An 18072-nucleotide genomic window follows, 5' to 3' on the forward strand; every position below is an offset into this window, starting at 1 on the left:
CACCAAGAAAAGTTGCTAAACACATTACAGAGGACGGTACCATCTACAGAGCTCTCAGATGCTGGATGCTCACAGCAAGCTGGAGATGCTCACTCTGCACCGACAGCCTGTGACTTTTCTAACCCTGTGCAGCTAAAGGATTTCAATGTTTGGAAAAGTGAATTTTCTAGTTCAGGATTATTTTCAATGTTCCCCCTCCCCAAGGAAAAAAATAGCTGAATAAACAGCTTTTACAATGCTCAACATTCTTAGCCATCAGAGAAATTCAAGTTAAAACTGCTTAAAAGCCGGTGAGACGGCTGTGAACAGTGAGCTTGCCGCAGAAGTGTGAAGGCTGTTCTAATACCTGGTGCCCACACAGAGGCTGGGGAGGGTGCCATGTCTGGAGACTCGGTGCTCCTACTACAAGATGGGAGGTGGAGGCAGGAGGAGCCCCAGAGGCCCATGGGACAACTGGTCTGGAACATTCAGTGGTGGCTGAGACCCCATCACAAACGAGGGCCCACCCCAGAGTTTATCTTTTGACCCACCCATGCACGCCATGGTCCAAGGGCCCTTTCTCACCACCACCCTCCATGAAACTTTAAAATAAAATTGCTTTGAGATTCCACATCACTGTGGTCAGAATGGCGTCGCTTAAGAATGAGGACAACAAACCCTGACAAGGATCTGAGGGAAGAGAGTCCTTATCCACTGTAATGGGTGGGGGTGGGGGTGTGGGGGAGGGGGAGGGGAGCAGGGGGAGGGGCGAACTTGTGCAACCACTGTGGAAACCAGCACAGAGGCTCTTTAAAAGCCTGCAACAAGAACGACCCCATGACCCAGCTCTACCACTCACTCCTGGTTGTGTACCCAGGAGAAGCCAGCACCCCACAGCAGCCAGGACATGGAACCGGCCCGCGAGTCCACCAGCAGATGAACAGACATGGAGGACGTGCCGTGTGTACACAGCAGAATGTTGGCAGTGGTGAAGAAAAAAAAAAAATGAAATCACAACTTTTGCAGGAAGATGGACGGGACTGGAAATCTGACCCAGAAAAGCTACCGCGTGCAGAAACTAGGCGTGGAATTATATGTGTGTGTGCATGTGTGCATGTGTATGGGGTATTATAAAGCTAGGAAGAAAAGTATGAGGAGAAAGAGATCTCAAGGGGCAAAGAGAGAGGGCCGGATGGGATGTGTGTGACAAGAAAAGTAGAAGGGGCCATGGAAGGTAAAAAGGGAACAAGATGGAAGGGTCAGAGGTGGCAGCCATGGGGAAGAGGGAAGAATGAAGCAGGGCTGACACGCGCGTGTGAACCACCACAACAAAACCTAGTACTTCGTGTGCTAACCAAAAATTCTAACTTAAAAAAGAATTGTTTAAACAAATAAAAGTGTCCTGGCTAATTTCATGTCAACTTGACACAAGCTATAGTCCTCAGAGAGGAAGGAACATCAGTTGAGAAAATGCATCCAAAAGACTGGGCTATAGACAGACCTGTAGGATGTTTTCTTAAGTAGTGACTGATGGGGGAGAGCCCAGCCCCATGGTAGGTGGTGCCTTCGCTGGGCTGGTGGTCCTGGGGTCTATAAGGAAGCAGGCTGAACAAGCCATAGGGGAGCAAGCCTGCAGCAGCTCCAGCAGGTCAAATTAACCCTTTCCTCCCCCAGAGTGCTTTTGACCATGATGTTCTCATCACAGCTGGTTTTAGGTCAGCTTGACACAGGTGTAGTCATCTGAAAGGAGTGCGCCTCAGTTGAGGAAGTGCCTGCTTAAGATCCAGCTATGGGCCGGGCTTGGTGGCTCACACCTTTAATCCCAGCACTCAGGAGGCAGAGGCAGGTGGATTGCTGTGAGTTCGAGGCCAGCCTAGTTTACAAAATGATTCCAGGACAGCCAAGGGAGACCCTGTCTCCAAAAACAAAACAACAACAACAACAAAAAGATCCAGCTATGGGCATTGGCCTGCTAACTGATTGATGGGGGCGGGTCCAGGCCATTGTGGGTGGGGCTGTCCCTGGAGCTCTCTAGAACACCAGCTTCCCCAGTGCTCTGAGGGGCTTCTCAGCTCACATCTGTCCACAGCCTTAACCCCAGCACAGTGGGTACTTGCTGAAGCTGCTCACTGTCAGACGAACCTGCCAAGCCATCACGTGTGTCTCCTCGGTCAGGCTGAGCACCCAAATTCTCTTCCTTACTCACCTCTTCCTGCTCCTTGGGGCTGAGAAACAGCTTCTGCTGAGACTAGTAGAAAGCACTCCTTGTTTACTTTATTCCTTTTGTCTATTTTCTTCTGATATTTTACCATGTTCACCTCTACCATGTTTCTTTTTTCTGTTTTTCCTCCTCTGCTCTCCTTAGTCTGTTTTTTTGTTGTTGTTGGCTTTTTGTTTGTTTGTTTGTTTTGTTCTATTTCTCCTTTTTGCTCTTCAGCATTCCTTTTTTAAATTTTATTTATTTAATTTATTAATTTATTTAATGTAATTTTCCGCATTCCTCTTTTATCACTGCTATCTTTTCTCTGTGTTTTCACAAGCATGCCTTAGGGACTTTCAAGCCATAGATAGGGACCCACTCTAGACAAGTCAAGATACCCACAGGGCTGAGGATGCCAGGCTGCAGAGGAGGCAGACAGGTCATAAGCCACTCACCAACAGAGAACCATCCCCAGCCCTATGGCAACCTGAACCACAATCGAGCTAGGGGGTTGGAGATAAGCCATGCTCACATGAAGAGACCAGATGCCTCAGGACAGGAAACAATCGGCATTCTATCAGGCAGGCAGGGTCCTAGGGTCATCTGTATGCCAGTAGTTTAGAGCTTGTTCACAATGCAGTGTGTTTTCACATACAAATAAGGTCTGAGCAAAGGGCAGAGTATTTGTGTGGCTCAGAAGAGGCAGCTTTGCCAGATGTGCTTAGAGTGCAGAAGTCACAGAACCTTTCAAATGCAACATTGTTCACTATAACAGTAGCAATGACTTCCAGTTCTAGCACCTAAGGAAACAATCTCAGGTCCCCACCATTGGTGGCAAAGGATCTGGGCAAAGGAGAGCAGGTATTAGTAGCAACAGCCAAAGTCATCTCCTTGTTTGCCGAGCCACCATGAGACCACAGCACTCTAAACTGAGCATCCTCCAGATGGTTTGAACAGAGAGAGACACAATCCCAGTAACTTGCAGGTAAAGTTGGCGTTATGGACACGGAACGCACCCCTCCTAATCTCAATGCCATGTGTGTGAGACAGAAGGAAGGGAGGAAGGGAGGGAGGGAGGGAGGAAAGAAGACGGAGGGAGGGAGGGGTAGAGGGATGGATTTTTGTCAAAGATGCACTGGGAAAAATATTGGAGGCCAAGGGCAGGAGGATGAGGGTGGGAACTGGGGGAGAGGGTGAGGATGGAGGCTGGGGGCAGGAGTGAGGGTGGGGGAGGGGACAGGGGGAGGGGGAGGGGGAGGGTAGAGGCCGGGGGCAGGAGTGAGGGTGGGAATGGGGGTGGGGGAGGGGGAGGGAAGAGGCCAGGGGCAGGAGTGAGGGTGGACAGTAGAACACTCTGGGTGTTCCCTGAGTGCAGTCAAGACATGCTCTGGATTAATTCCCACCATGTGGAATGGAAGACAGAGGAGTGAAAGGAAGTGACACGCAGAGGAGTTGTGTGTGTGTTATATGGATGTGTGTACTCGCACGTGTTCCCACGTGTGGAAGCGCCCTGACCAAGACAGGGTATGTCTGTTGATTGCCACCATGTTTACCAAACTGGCCCAGAAGCTTCTGTGAATCTTTCCGCCTCCACCTCCCATCTTGCAGTGGGAGCAGCAGGCTCACAGACGCAGGCTGCCGCACATGCGTTCTTGGGATTCAAACTCAGGTCCTTGTGTGTGCAAGGCAAGTGTTTTATCCACTGAGCCACCTCTCCAGCCCATGCTGTTTCTTTACAGTGAGTTTCTGAGGAGTGACATGTTGATTCGGATGCTTCAAGATGAACGTAGAAGCGGCTTGAAAGGAGGGTTCCAACTCAGAGAAGCAGTGAGAACAGCTGAGGGGTCACTGATGGAGGGACCCTTGGATGGGGAGGGTGACAGGAGGCACAGAAGGAGGGGCTGCCAGCCGACTACGAGGAAGACAGGCAGCCACACGAGGGCCTGAGGAATCAGAGGACAGAGTACCCTGCCAAGAGAGGCTTCAGCGTCCTGGGCCCGGAGAAGGAATGAGGTTGCCCCTCTCCAGGTAACAAGCACCAACTCCTTCTGAAGGGAGGGGACGTGAGTGTATACAAGCATGCCAGCCCCCTATAGGGTAAAGCAAATTAAGATCACACTCTTATTTGGATTATAATACTGCCATTTGGGCAAAGCAATGCTGCATGACTAGGAAGACACAAAAGCAAGTCCTGGTGAGGTTTAACCTCCTCAAAATAGCTTTCTCACTAGACACATATATGCACACGTGTCACCACAAATGTCCTCATTTTCCCCAACTGTGCCTATTCTGTGAAATGGCCTTATTTGGACAAAGGGTCCTGTAGACGTGATTCAGCTAAGGATCTCGGGATGAGGTCACCCTAGATTTATGGTGGATCCTATGCCCAGTGACTAATGTCCTAAAAGGAGAAGGAAGAGATCTGACCCAGCAGGGAGGTGACGTGAAGACAGGGACAGACACAGTGATGCACCCTGAGCCACAAGACAGCAGCGGAGTCTAGCTGCCATCAAGTGCCGGAAAGCAGCCTGGTGTAGGTTCAATCTGTGTTATTTGTTTGTTTGTTTCAAGACAGGGTTTCTCTCTGTGGCTGTCCAGGAATCTCTTTGTGGACCAGGCTGGCCTCGAACTCACAGAGATCCGCCTGCCTCTGCCTCCCAAGTGCTGGGATAAGAGACCAGCCCACATGCTGTCAAGTGACAGGCAACTCCAGACATCTGGCCTCCAGAACTATGGGAAGATAACTTCCAGCTGCTTTCAACTACCCAGCTCGTGCCAGTTTGTTACAGCAGCTGTTGCAAACTCACCCAAGGTGAGCGGTAATTCATTTCAAAGGAAGCCTGAGTGCTGATAGGAAAACAGGGTCAAGCTGGCTCCCCACCCCACCCCAGCTCCCCACCCACACCTGAGGATAGCCACTTCTCCAGACAAAAAAGCAAGGACGGAGCGGGGGAAGGAAAACAGGAACAGGAAACAATGGGAGGGGAAAAGGAAGGGGAAGGAGATAGGCACAGCATTAGAAAACCCAGAGACCCTTGACCTTGGCCATGGGTGTGTGACCTCAGTGGCCTGGGCTGCTGATTCCTCATTCCCTTAGCAGCAAGGCAGAGGGTAGGGGGGAGGGGAGCAGCTGGGGCTGAGCCTGGGATTGAGCCCTAAGACCTTGGGAGGTCATCTATCTGTGAGGCAGTGCACTCATCTGCAAACTGAAATGCCAATGGCTCCTCCTGCCTTGGGTGGTTTTTAGGGTTGCTTGTGGGGTTCAGCCCCGTCCAGGGGCACTAGCGGGAGCTGATGATTGCTGGTGGACCGGAAGCCATTGTTTTTAGGAGTGTCTTTAGTGTGCGTTACTCACTCTCTGTGGGACGGCGTGGCACCCAGGCCCATGCAGGTGCCCCTTATTAACCCCAGTAGGAAACAGCTTAAAATAAAAGCAAGACCAAAGGGCACGGACGTGAGATGGGACTCCTCGGTAGGAGGAGGGAAGTGGCTGGGAGGTGGGGGCAGGAGATGCGTGTGAGTGACCTGAAAGTAAACTATGTACACACAAAATTCTCAGATAAATTGGGTTGCTTTAAGCAGGCCTAAAAGGAAGATGGCACTGAAAAAATTGATCACCGCCCGGTTCCCAGGGCCAGTGTAGCCCAGCAGATACAGGACTGAGCTGGCAGAGCCTTCCAGACTCAAGCCAAGGGCGGGGAAACAGCACCAGTGGAGCCTGCCGGGTGATGAGGCTGTTGGAGGGGGGGAAAGGGGGGGCAGAAATGAACGAGGCACTGAAGATTCTACAGTGGCGGAAGGCGGCCTATGGGCCTGGGTAAGGACTGGTGAGTGGCCACCAAAGGTGTCTCCGCTGGTACCATCCGGTGATCAGGAATCTTGGTCACAAAATGTCCCCATCTGTGGAGAGCTATGATGGGAACTCTCACCTGCCCCACACAGAAACCACCATTTCAAAAACATTTCCAGAAAAGATTCCACAGTCTGTGCCGACAGCCCTGAAGAGAGAAGCATCTCCACCAGGACGTCCTCAGACAGGAAACCTCTGCGGCTGAAAGCCTGCACTCTGGTGTCCAGCCACCAAGGTCTGGATTTCACCCTGACAACCGCTAACAGGGAGACTCGTGCCAAGGTCTTTTCTATGTGTTCTTAGGTTCGCTCAGGACCGTGAGATGGTTAGAAAAGCCTCACGGCAGCTCGCAGCCCATGGGAAAGCTTCAGTGTTTATGGGCACTCGGTCTCGGTTTGTTTAAGGATAAGCAGGTGTGAAGGCAACATGCAAAACCAAGTGTTATATATAAAATACTGGCCCCGAAAATCAATACGAAATACACTCACCCTGCTACAAAAGAAAAGCAGAAGGGCTTCTCAAGCATGCGATTCCAGAAAGGGGGTGATCGGGTGGACCACACAGCACAACCCAGCTCAACCCATATCCCAAAAAGCAACCAGGAAGAAGGAAAGAAGGGGGAAGGAAACACAGAAATCCAAACGATAAAGCCTGTGCAACCTTAAGCAACTGTCTTTATAATAATAGAAATATAAATAAAAATACAAACAAAACCACTGGATTCAAAGAACTAAAAACACCACCTGCCTGGCAAGGCTATGGGGCAACTGCGCTTCTCGAGTGTTTCTGCGGGGTAAGTTGATACAGCTCCTCAGAAAACTATTTGGAAGCATCTACTACAGCTAAATATACTGAGTGACCACACCCCCTTCCATGCCCGGGGTGTGAGTCGGCCTCCCCAAAGCATGAACGGGAAGCAATCAAGAAACCAGTCCACAGAAGAGTGAGTAAGTGAACAGTGGTTTGATCATACGTGCTTATACACACAACCAGAGGGCGCGAGCTACAAAGGGCCATGCCAGTGTGGGGGAATCTGACAGATGTGGAGATGAGTGTAAGAAACCAGGCTCAGGCCAGGAGGCGGTGGCGTGGGCCAGTTGAGGCAGGCAGATCTCTGGGAGTTTGAGGCCAGCTGGTCTACAAAGTGAGTTCCAGGACAGCCAGGGCTACACAGAGAAACCCTGTCTTGAAAAATAAAAATAAGGAAGTATGGGGGAAGGGAGGGAGGAAGGGAGAGAAGGAAGGAAGGAAGGAAGGAAGGAAAGAGAAAGCCAGGCATAGCATAGGTACTGGGTTATGGACAAGCAAAACTGTTAAGAGAGAATGTGGGGGACTTAACTGTGAGAGGCACAAAGAACTTTCTGGAAGAGTTGAAATTGTATATTTGGGTCAGAGTGGTAGTTATGTGGACATTTCTATACATTAAAATTCACTAGGCGGGACACTTATAATGAGATCACTCTGTATGAGTTAAACCCAATACAAAGTAAGTTTATGCCTGTAGTTCCTGCATTAAAGAGGCAGATGCAGGAGGGCACTCTGCAGTGTGTCACAAGACCCTGTATCAAAAAACAAAACAAAACAAAAAAACTTTTTTGTTTTTGTTTTTTTGTTTTTTTTCCAAGATAGGGTTTCTCTATGTGTAGCCTTGCCTGTCCTGGGCTCGCTTTGTAGACTAGGTTGGCCTCGAACTCAAAAAGGTAAACATTTTTTTTAAAACTTTAAAATATCAAGCCAGTAATGAAATGTCACTTATCCCACAATAACAGGAAAATAATTTGTAAATACATGTAAGTGTTACTCTGTCATTTGCGGCAGGTGGGAGCCATTTCTAATGACATTTCAGAGGAGCATTCCAAACAATTCAGACATCGCCTGTCCCTACACTGGCACCTTTATCTGCAGAAATGTAGCCTGTGAAGCAAGCCAACAGATAGACAAAAATACTTCTTTTTTTTTTTTTTCCCGAGACAGGGTTTCTCTGTGTAGCCTTGACTGTCCTGGACTCCCTTTATAGACTAGGCTGGCCTCAAACTCACAGCGATCCGCCTGCCTCTGCCTCCCGAGTGCTGGGATTAAAAGCGTGCGCCACCACGCCCAGCTCAAAAATGCTTCTACAAGGATGCTTGACTCCTGTTGCTTATAACAGTAAGGAAAGTGGAGCACGTGGGGAATGATTAAATAAATTTGCCACGTGTGTGAGACAGAGTGCGTTAACACGATTAAACACAATGCTAGAGGGGCTGGGGACGAGGCTCGGCGGCTAGGAGGCTTGTTGTTCTTGCAGAGGACTGGGGTTCGGTTCTCAGCACCCGCATGGCAGCTCACAGCCGTCTGTAAATCCAGTCCCGGGGATCCAGTGCCTCTTCAGGCATCAGACATATTCGTGGTACACAGACATACATGTAGGAAAAACACCCACACACATAAAATAAAGTAAAAATAAGATTTTAAAGTAAAAAAGTTTAATAGAATAGCAAATAGCAAAAGACATAAAACATAAAAAGCATAAAACAGAATGTTCCTTATAATCATATTTTCATAAAAGGTGGGTATAGATGGATGCGTGGATGGACAGAGGGACTGGACAGACAGATGCGGAAGGGCGTCAACTAATGCTAAACATCCTCTCTTTGAATGGCTGATCATGGCGATGTCTTTGCCTTTTATTGTAAAATAACCGACTCTGGGTGCTGTTTAAAGTAAGGGATAGCCAGGCATGGTGGCACACGCCTTTAATCCCAGCACTCGGGAAGCAGAGGCAGGCGGATCACTATGAGTTCGAGGCCAGCCTGGTCTACAAAGCGAGTCTAGGACAGCCAAGGCTAACCCTGTCTCGAAAAAGCAAAAAAAAAAAAAAAAAAAGTAAGGGAATATATTTAGATTACAGTTTTGAAGGCTGGCAATCTAAGGGTGAGTGGCCTCATCTGTTTGGACTGGGGTAAAGGCCTGTGGCCACCATGTGTGTGGAAGATACGTGAGAGAGAGAGAGCGCGGTATGGGATGGATGAGTTGCTCAGGGACAGCAGGACACAGAAAGGCAACAGCGCCTATGCCACCCCTGAGTCTGTGAAAGCCAGGCTTCCCTGACTCTCCCACTTTTAACAACCAGACCCGTGAGGTGGCGCCTCCACTCACATATGTACACAAAAGCTCCTCGGGCTGCCCAGCTGTGTGATGAACTTGGCCTGTCTTCTCCTTCCCCGGCGTGTCCCTCTCCGTAAGTGTGGGTGGGTGCTGAAGGCAGAAAACTCTGCATTTGGGACTTGGGCAGGGGGACTTTCAAAGAAAATAAATCAAGGTCTTACCCTTGTGGTCTAAACTAAAGGAAAGAAACTTGTCCATATATATGCCTGAGGCTGGGCGCGCTATGGCTAGGAACTCCAGGCTCAGCTGGCAAAGTGATGCAGGCATGACACCTGAGTTTGATCTTAAAATTCATTTAAAAAAAAAAAAGCTAGGTTTAGAAGTTGGAGAGATGGCTCAGTGGTTAGAGCACTGGCTGCTCTTCCAAAGGTCCTGAGTTCAATTCCGAGCAACCACATGGTGGCTCACAACCATCTATAATGTGATCTGACATCCTCTTCTGACATGCAGGTGTACATGCACGCAGAGCACTGTATACATAAAATAAATACTAAAATCTTTAAAATAAATAAATAGATTTTACAAAGCTAGGTTTGATGGCATGTGCTCACACTGTTAGTGCTGAGGGACAGAGATGACAGGAATGTAGAGCCTGCTGGTTGGCCAGCCTAGCCTCCTGGGAACATTCCAGGCTAATGATCTTAAAAACAAGGTGGGCGGCACCTGAAAAACAACAGCTGAGCTTGTCCTCTGGCTTCCACATGCACACACTTGAACATGAGAACACACACACACACACACACACACACACACCTCACATGTCCTGAGTGTGTAAAAGAGGAATATGCCCCAGTGACTGGGGCCTATGGCAAGTTTTCCCTCAGAGCCTTTTACAGTGAGCCTGAACTCTTGAGTTTCTTCACTGGGTCCTTCTAGTCAGCCTAGATGCTCAGGAGATGTAATTATGTTAAGATTGCCTTATGTGAGCAGACATACCCAAAGCCTGGCCTTACCTTGTTTCTCCTTTTTTTTTCCCATGGTAGGGATCAAGCCATGAGGTTAACAGTTAGAGCTAGGGACAGCTACTCAGACCGTAGGCTGGACTACGTCTGGAGTTTCTGGCCTCCAGGTGTTTCTTTTGTTTTGGTTTTTTGAGACAGGGTTTCTCTGTGCAGTCCTGGCTGCCTGATGCGCACTCTGTAGACCAGGCTGGCCTCGAACTCACAGAGATCCAAGGGTTTTGCCTTTTTAGCCACTCCCAACCCAGTGATGGAGGAACCGCTGACACTAGGCTTTTGGGTCCCCACCCGACTCCATCCCGTCCCCTGCTCTCCCCACCCTGAGCCTGTTCCTTCCACACCCTCGGGCTCCTGGAGTGAACTGGAGATTATACAGGAGGGAATGTTCTTTGTAGCCTAAAACATCCACCCTGCATTTGATGGGTTCCCTTTATCACCTGGGTCTGGATTGCACGTGTGACCACCACGCCTCACCTCCTCATCTCCTTTATTCTCCAAGACAACAATGTGCTGGAGGCTCCACAGGGGAAGAGTTGGTCTTGTCCAACCCAATCCTCAGAGCAAAGAAGCCACCATCAGATCAGACTTGCCTGCTTGTGAGAGGTTGTCCCCAGCAGGGATTAGCCCCCATGTTCCCTCAGAGAAAAGGGGGTAGCAGTGGGGAGGGTCACTGGACACTCACCTGAGATCCCAGCCAGCTGTATGCAATTCTGCCCTGACTGTATGTGATCCCCCCAAGAGGTGCCAGAGGGCATTAACTGAGGGATCTCCATCACCCATGCAGAGCGAAGACTGTCCCCACCCCCCACCCCGTGCTCTATAAGTAACCCCAATAAACGCACTGATTCCCCAGGTTGAATTGGGGAGTTGGGTTTGTTACTGGGGCCTTAGAAGGCGGGGGCGGACATTAGTGAGCAATGCCTGAGCCACAGAGGTTACTGAGTACCCACTTTACATCTGCTCCGTCACCTTGGGGACCCGTGACAGAGTCTGAGCATGTGTGAGTGCCACAGGTAGGGAAGACAGAATCAGTTCCTGGCGCTGGGGAGGGGAGTGTGGCTTGAGATCAAAGAAACCTTGCTGAAGGTTCCCCTAGAAGACACCACTTAGTCCCCAGCGGGAGGGGGGTGGAGTGGAGGTAGGGGTGTCTGTGCTTGCAGGCAAAGGTCACCAGTGAACACAATACCTTGAAAAGACGCTCCTGGGCTGGAAGCCACCGATTTCTCCACTTATTTACCCGGTACTTTTCATCTTCAAAGCTCTGTGCCTCAATTAAGTAATTAATAGGTCTGGTCATGTCCACAGCGCTCCCAAAATAAGGCTAGCTGGGGCTTTGCTTTTCTTCCAGGAGACACGCTCTCACGTGGAGCCCCGGCAAGCTCTGAGAAAACATCCAGGGTCCAGCCCCTCAGACCTTCACTTTACACCAGTTTAAACTGGGTAAAGCCAGGCAGAAACCACACAGAGGCTGTGGTCTGCTGCCCCCTGGCGGGTGTCCTGAAAACAGCAAGCAAATGGACCCACATAAACAATGCCTCCAGTAATAGGAAGAAAACAGCTGTTTCTGTCTGCAAAGGAGTGTCTGGCCGGCCAGAGCCTTTTAAAAAGGGGGAAAATATTAACCCGTAGTATAATAACTCCTCTCTCTTCTCATCCACAGCCTAGAAAAGCGGTGTTGGTGCCGAGTTAACAAGTTCCATGGGCCAATGCCTTCAGAGTGAACTCAGAGCGCTCCTGAATTAATGGATGAAAACTCCCCTCCATACATCAGAGGACGAAAGGAAGGTAATTGCCCTCAATATTTATTTTTGATTTGGAAAAATCCAAAGCAAGAGGCTTTGAAGAAGTCAAGATCTGATTATAATTCTAGGCTCTGTGCCAATGGGATAAATTGTCTGGCAGATTTTTCCAGCGTTATAGACTCTCTTTGCATCTGATGCCAATGGCCCAGCATGGTACAAAGGGCTCAGGACGAGGTGTCACTCCTACATCATTGGTAAAATGTGGGGTGCCCCCACTGGTCACAGCCTAGTGACCCCCAATACGGGCATCTCGAGCCTATGAGCAGTCTGGAGTCCACTTTGACGTCTTGCCTGTCCTAATGATTTAGTGATCTGGGCTGGTGTGTCTAGGGACTTCTTGATCTTGACAAATAAACAAGTAAATAAGCCAACAAATGTTTAAAGGGCACCCATAACTCAGGCTGTATGTAATCTCCTCATTTGACTTGTAGAGGTACAGGTACCAGCCAAGCCTGGAGTCGTGGAGACCGAAAGGGATCTGCAGTAGATCCCTGGGCTTTGAGTCAGTCAGCAATACTCCAACAAAGGTGGGGGAAAACAGCCAAGAAGCAGGCACACTGGCTCCGCTGGCTAAGGCCCAGCTGGTGAAAGGGTGCACATGGTAATGGGCTAGATCCGGTCTGAGCCAAACGTCGGGGCTGGAGGTCTACCTCTGCGCCCCAGGGGAACAGGTTAGTGAGACTTGGGGCTGGAGATGTACAAGATGGTGCAGAAGGAGTCAAGACCTACCAGGTAGGAGCACCACTGCCAGGTGGGAGCATCACTGCCAGGTGCCCGGTGAAACAGTGGATACCGGAGCTGGGTGTCACCCAGATGTGGATCAGCCAAGCTGCCAAAGAAAGCCAGCTAACCAATACAGACAGACGACACTGCCCCCGAGAGCAGCTTTTTCCAGCTGACACCCAAAGTGACCCAAGCACTCTCCCAGAAAGTCCACATTTAAGATGGTCCACCAGGCTGTCTTGAGAAAGAGGCCTACCCCAAAACCATGGAGGAGTGGCATACAATAACCAAATCCCAGTGGCCCCACCCTGTCTGCAATTACTCAGAGCTTACTGGCCAAGACCCAGAGAGCAGCTGAGTCTGGCTGCCGTCTACCCAAATTCAACTTTCTACTGAAAATGGAAACAAGGCCAGCCAAGGTAAACTCAGGACATGACTTAGCAGCAACTGACACAACAAAGACATTGTCATCAGGGAACATGGCTAGGTCCTCAACCAGCTTGGGAGGATAGTGACAGGGGCACAGCCAGCTGCTGCTCCAACTCTTTTCAGATCAAAGTTTACTTTTTTGCACAACTACAGGATGATGCCATTATAGTGTTTGCCTTACAGGTGAGAAAACTGAGACACCACATAGTCAGGTGGCTGCCTAAGCTCCCAGTGTGCTAGAGGCGCAGGTCTGAACCCACTTGCCTGTCTCTCCATCTCTACATGCAGGGGTCCTAGCTGCGACAGAAGCCAGAATGGCCAGAAACACCCTCTTGAGATGGATGGGGAATGACCGTCACAAAGACGTGATGGTCACCCTGGGAGGACGGAGTGTTGGGGATGAGGCAGTGTTTCCCACACCCCACGGAGCTGGGGTCTCTATGCCAGAAGGCACTGCAGACCCACTCCCAGCATGTTCTTATTTTCTGACTCCAGGCTTCGTCAGGGAGACATGTCCATATAAGTCAGCTAAAGAGGCTAAAGCTTGAAGCAAATATAATGTGTGTCTTTAAATTTTTTATTTGCATCAACATTTTTTTTTTTGTATAAGCCGAGAACAAGTGTGCATTGAGCTCATAGAGTAGTTTCACTGTGCTCAGCCCTGCAGAGGGCACCCACTAAGAGCTAGGACGATAGGAGTGCATCCACAGCTGGTCAGGAGAGAGCACTGTGGAAGGGAACTCAGGCTGAGGAAGGAACACCAGGCTTGGGTCCAGGCAATATGGCCACACCATAAGAAAGATGGCCCTTTGGAAGCCAGCAAGGGTGCAAATAGCCATGAGGAGACAGTCTCCTAATTCAGGGCGCTCCTTGCTGGAGCCCCTTCTCCACCCCAGTGACCGCCCATCCACTTTCTTTCTCTGGTGTAGACGTAGGCTGGGGAGGGAGGTGTGGAGTTGAGGAACCACACGCCTTGCAGACACCAGCTGTGGTTGTCTGGGTTAGCGTTGCACCATGGAAGGAAGGCTGCTTCTTTCTGATGCCGGCGTCTTTGAGCGTGTCCTTTTCACTCTACTTCATGTTTGACCCTGCTCATGTCTAAGGCGAGCTCCATTGCCCTGAACACCTAACAACCACCTGCTGCAGGATTATCACAGCTGATCGTGGAGGGGGACCCAGAGGTCTCTTGGCTGTGCCACGTGGCTCCAGTGTTCTTTGACTGAAAAGTTTTTACTCTTCTGCCCAGTTATTTTTCTGCTGTAAGATGAATCAATCACACAAGGCTTTTATCGGGCGTAATTTTAAGAGGCTAATTTAATGATTTAAACTTTTGCTTCTGTAACAAAATACTGGGCAAGAAGCAATTCAAGGGGACAGGGTTTATTCTGGCTTACAGGAATGGGGGTTCAGTCCCTCCTGGGGGTGGATGCGTGGGGCAGCTGGTCATGTTGTACACACTCAGGAAGCAGGAAGTGATGGATCCCGGTGCTCGGCTCGCCATCCCCTTCAGATTCAGTCCAGGAGCCCAGCTGACCCCAGACCCTGTGAGGCCGACAGTCAGTGTTGGCCACTGCAGGAAACCAGGCCCGGCAAAAACTCAGATTTGGCTGCCGGGGAGGAGAAACTTGGAGATACAAATGTGACTGTGGCAACATTAACCTCCACAAGCACATCTAGGCTTGTGACCATAGCACGGGGTCGGGGGTGACAACCAGGGTACTAGAGCTGAGAAAGTTGCAAATCTTCACATTCCATGTGTCTGGCCTAGGTTCATTTATAATGGAGTATCTGCTGCTGTGCTGCTGAAAAGGCTCCTTTCTGGTCTCTTCTATAAGATGAGGGTTCGCCTTATGCCGCCTCCCATGGGTGCTAAGAAGACTAGATGCCAAGGACACACGTCTTTCCTAAAGTGATGTTGCTATGTCAGGGAGCTGTCAGCTCTCAGAGCTCTTTCCCAAGGGAAGGTGGACTCAGGAACTATGTTTTAGATGGGACACCCCCCTCAAAAAAAGTCCTGACTGCCACTTCCCAGGGGTGAGATCCCTAGCCCCGCTGGGACCCGAGATCAGTCTCCATGCCTTGGGAGGCCCCGGAGGCAGGAGTTTGTGGAAACGGCGAGTTCAGAAAGCTGTTGACAAACCGTTGCCACAAGTTAGGTCTTATCTGTCCAGTGCTATCATGACCACTCTGCAAGTTTCATGGCTGAGACTCCTAGAGACGTGGTGACATGTCACGACCTTATAGCAAAATCAAAATTGATTACTGGGGGAGCTTTGAAGTGGATCAGGTTGTGAGGGATGGAAGAGCTCGGACTGTCTTAGGCTGGGCTGAGTGAGACCTGGAGCTCAGGCGACACCCGCAGCCTCACTATTGGACTTGGCTTCCGGTAGCATGCTCAAATCAGCCACTTGCCCGCCAGGATCTATGGGCACATGCTGGGGGCACACCCACTGCTAAAAAGGGGCTTGTGGCAAAACATCAGCAAGAGCTATGACCGTCCCTGGCACTGACCTGCTGTGCTTCCCTATGACCGTCCCTGGCACTGACCTGCTGTGCTTCCCTATGACTGTCCCTGGCACTGACCTGCTGTGTTTCCCTATGACCGTCCCTGGCACTGACCTGCTGTGCTTCCCTATGACTGTCCCTGGCACTGACCTGCTGTGCTTCCCTATGACCGTCCCTGACACTGACCTGCTGGGTTTCCCTATGACCGTCCCTGGCACTGACCTGCTGTGCTTCCCTATGACCGTCCCTGACACTGACCTGCTGTGTTTCCCTATGACCGTCCCTGACACTGACCTGCTGTGCTTCCCTATGACCGTCCCTGGCACTGACCTGCTGTGCTTCCCTATGACCGTCCCTGACACTGACCTGCTGTGTTTCCCTATGACTGTCCCTGGCACTGACCTGCTGTGCTTCCCTATGACCGTCCCTGGCACTGACCTGCTGTGCTTCCCTATGACCGTCCCTGACACTGACCTGCTGTGCTTCCCTATGACCGTCCCTGACACTGACCTGCTGTGCTTCCCTATGACCGTCCCTGACACTGACCTGCTGTGTTTCCCTATGACCGTCCCTGACACTGACCTGCTGTGCTTCCCTATGACCGTCCCTGACACTGACCTGCTGTGCTTCCCTATGACTGTCCCTGGCACTGACCTGCTGTGCTTCCCTATGACCGTCCCTGACACTGACCTGCTGTGCTTCCCTATGACCGTCCCTGACACTGACCTGCTGTGCTTCCCTATGACCGTCCCTGACACTGACCTGCTGTGCTTCCCTATGACCGTCCCTGACACTGACCTGCTGTGTTTCCCTATGACCGTCCCTGACACTGACCTGCTGTGCTTCCCTATGACCGTCCCTGACACTGACCTGCTGTGCTTCCCTATGACCGTCCCTGACACTGACCTGCTGTGTTTCCCTATGACTGTCCCTGGCACTGACCTGCTGTGCTTCCCTATGACCGTCCCTGACACTGACCTGCTGTGTTTCCCTATGACCGTCCCTGACACTGACCTGCTGTGCTTCCCTATGACCGTCCCTGACACTGACCTGCTGTGCTTCCCTATGACCGTCCCTGACACTGACCTGCTGTGTTTCCCTATGACTGTCCCTGGCACTGACCTGCTGTGCTTCCCTATGACCGTCCCTGGCACTGACCTGCTGTGCTTCCCTATGACCGTCCCTGACACTGACCTGCTGTGCTTCCCTATGACTGTCCCTGACACTGACCTGCTGTGCTTCCCTATGACCGTCCCTGACACTGACCTGCTGTGTTTCCTTGAACAGCATCTTGTCATTCGAAGCACAAGAACCAGTTGCGGAAGGTTCACCGTGGACAGCAGCCGGCTGGCGTTTTCATTCCACAGTTTCCGGCTGCAGAGAAGACCAAGGTCAGACTGGGGAGATGATGCGATGTCAGAGTGTCATATCCAGGGTGGAAGGGGAGGAGATGCTCGGTAGTGCTTTGGGGGGTTATAAGATAAAAGGGATACACTTACCAGCAGATGCAGAAAACTGGGGCACCTACCCACCTTGGGTGAACCGCCCCCCACCTACTCTTGATTCAAGAACCATGCAGAGAGGCCACTCAGACTTCCTTCCCACGGTGGGAAGCAGCAGGGGCTCCAAGCAGCTATTGCTGGATATTAGAGGTGGCAGCCTCCGGGGGGCTCGCCTCTGTCTTGTGTTGCACCCTACCTGAGAGGTAAAGCTATTTTCCTAAAGTTGAAATGATAGACGGGAGTGTCACACACATGGGAGTGTCACACACATGGGAGTGTCACACATATGGGAGTGTCACACATATGGGAGTGTCACACACTTGGGAGTGTCACACACTTGGGAGTGTCACACATATGGGAGTGTCACACACATGGGAGTGTCACACACATGGGAGTGTCACACACATGGGAGTGTCACACACTTGGGAGTGTCACACACATGGGAGTGTCACACATATGGGAGTGTCACACATATGGGAGTGTCACACACTTGGGAGTGTCACACACTTGGGAGTGTCACATACTTGGGAGTGTCACACACTTGGGAGTGTCACACATATGGGAGTGTCACACATATGGGAGTGTCACACACATGGGAGTGTCACACATATGGGAGTGTCACACACTTGGGAGTGTCACACATATGGGAGTGTCACACATATGGGAGTGTCACACACTTGGGAGTGTCACACATATGGGAGTGTCACACATATGGGAGTGTCACACACATGGGAGTGTCACACATATGGGAGTGTCACACACTTGGGAGTGTCACACATATGGGAGTGTCACACATATGGGAGTGTCACACACTTGGGAGTGTCACACATATGGGAGTGTCACACACGTGGGAGTGTCGCACACGTGGGAGTGTCGCACACGTGGGAGTGTCACACACGTGGGAGTGTCACACACGTGGGAGTGTCACACATATGGGAGTGTCACACATATGGGAGTGTCACACACGTGTCCAAAC

The 18072-nt window shown here is 50.7% G+C and overlaps 1 long non-coding RNA gene across 1 annotated transcript in view; it reads left to right on the top strand.

Annotated features, from left to right (window-relative positions):
- Positions 1-17020, top strand: part of LOC311609094 — a 36149-nt gene extending 19129 nt beyond the window's left edge. Inside the window, exons 3-4 of the long non-coding RNA XR_014783262.1 lie at positions 11796-11920; positions 16882-17020. This is a non-coding gene — a long non-coding RNA (uncharacterized lncRNA). The remainder of the gene's footprint in view (positions 1-11795; positions 11921-16881) is intronic.
- The last annotated feature ends 1052 nt before the right edge of the window (positions 17021-18072 follow it).

This window comes from Acomys minous (assembly GCF_964271855.1).
Source record: "Acomys minous genome assembly, chromosome: 11".
NCBI lineage: Eukaryota > Metazoa > Chordata > Mammalia > Rodentia > Muridae > Acomys > Acomys minous.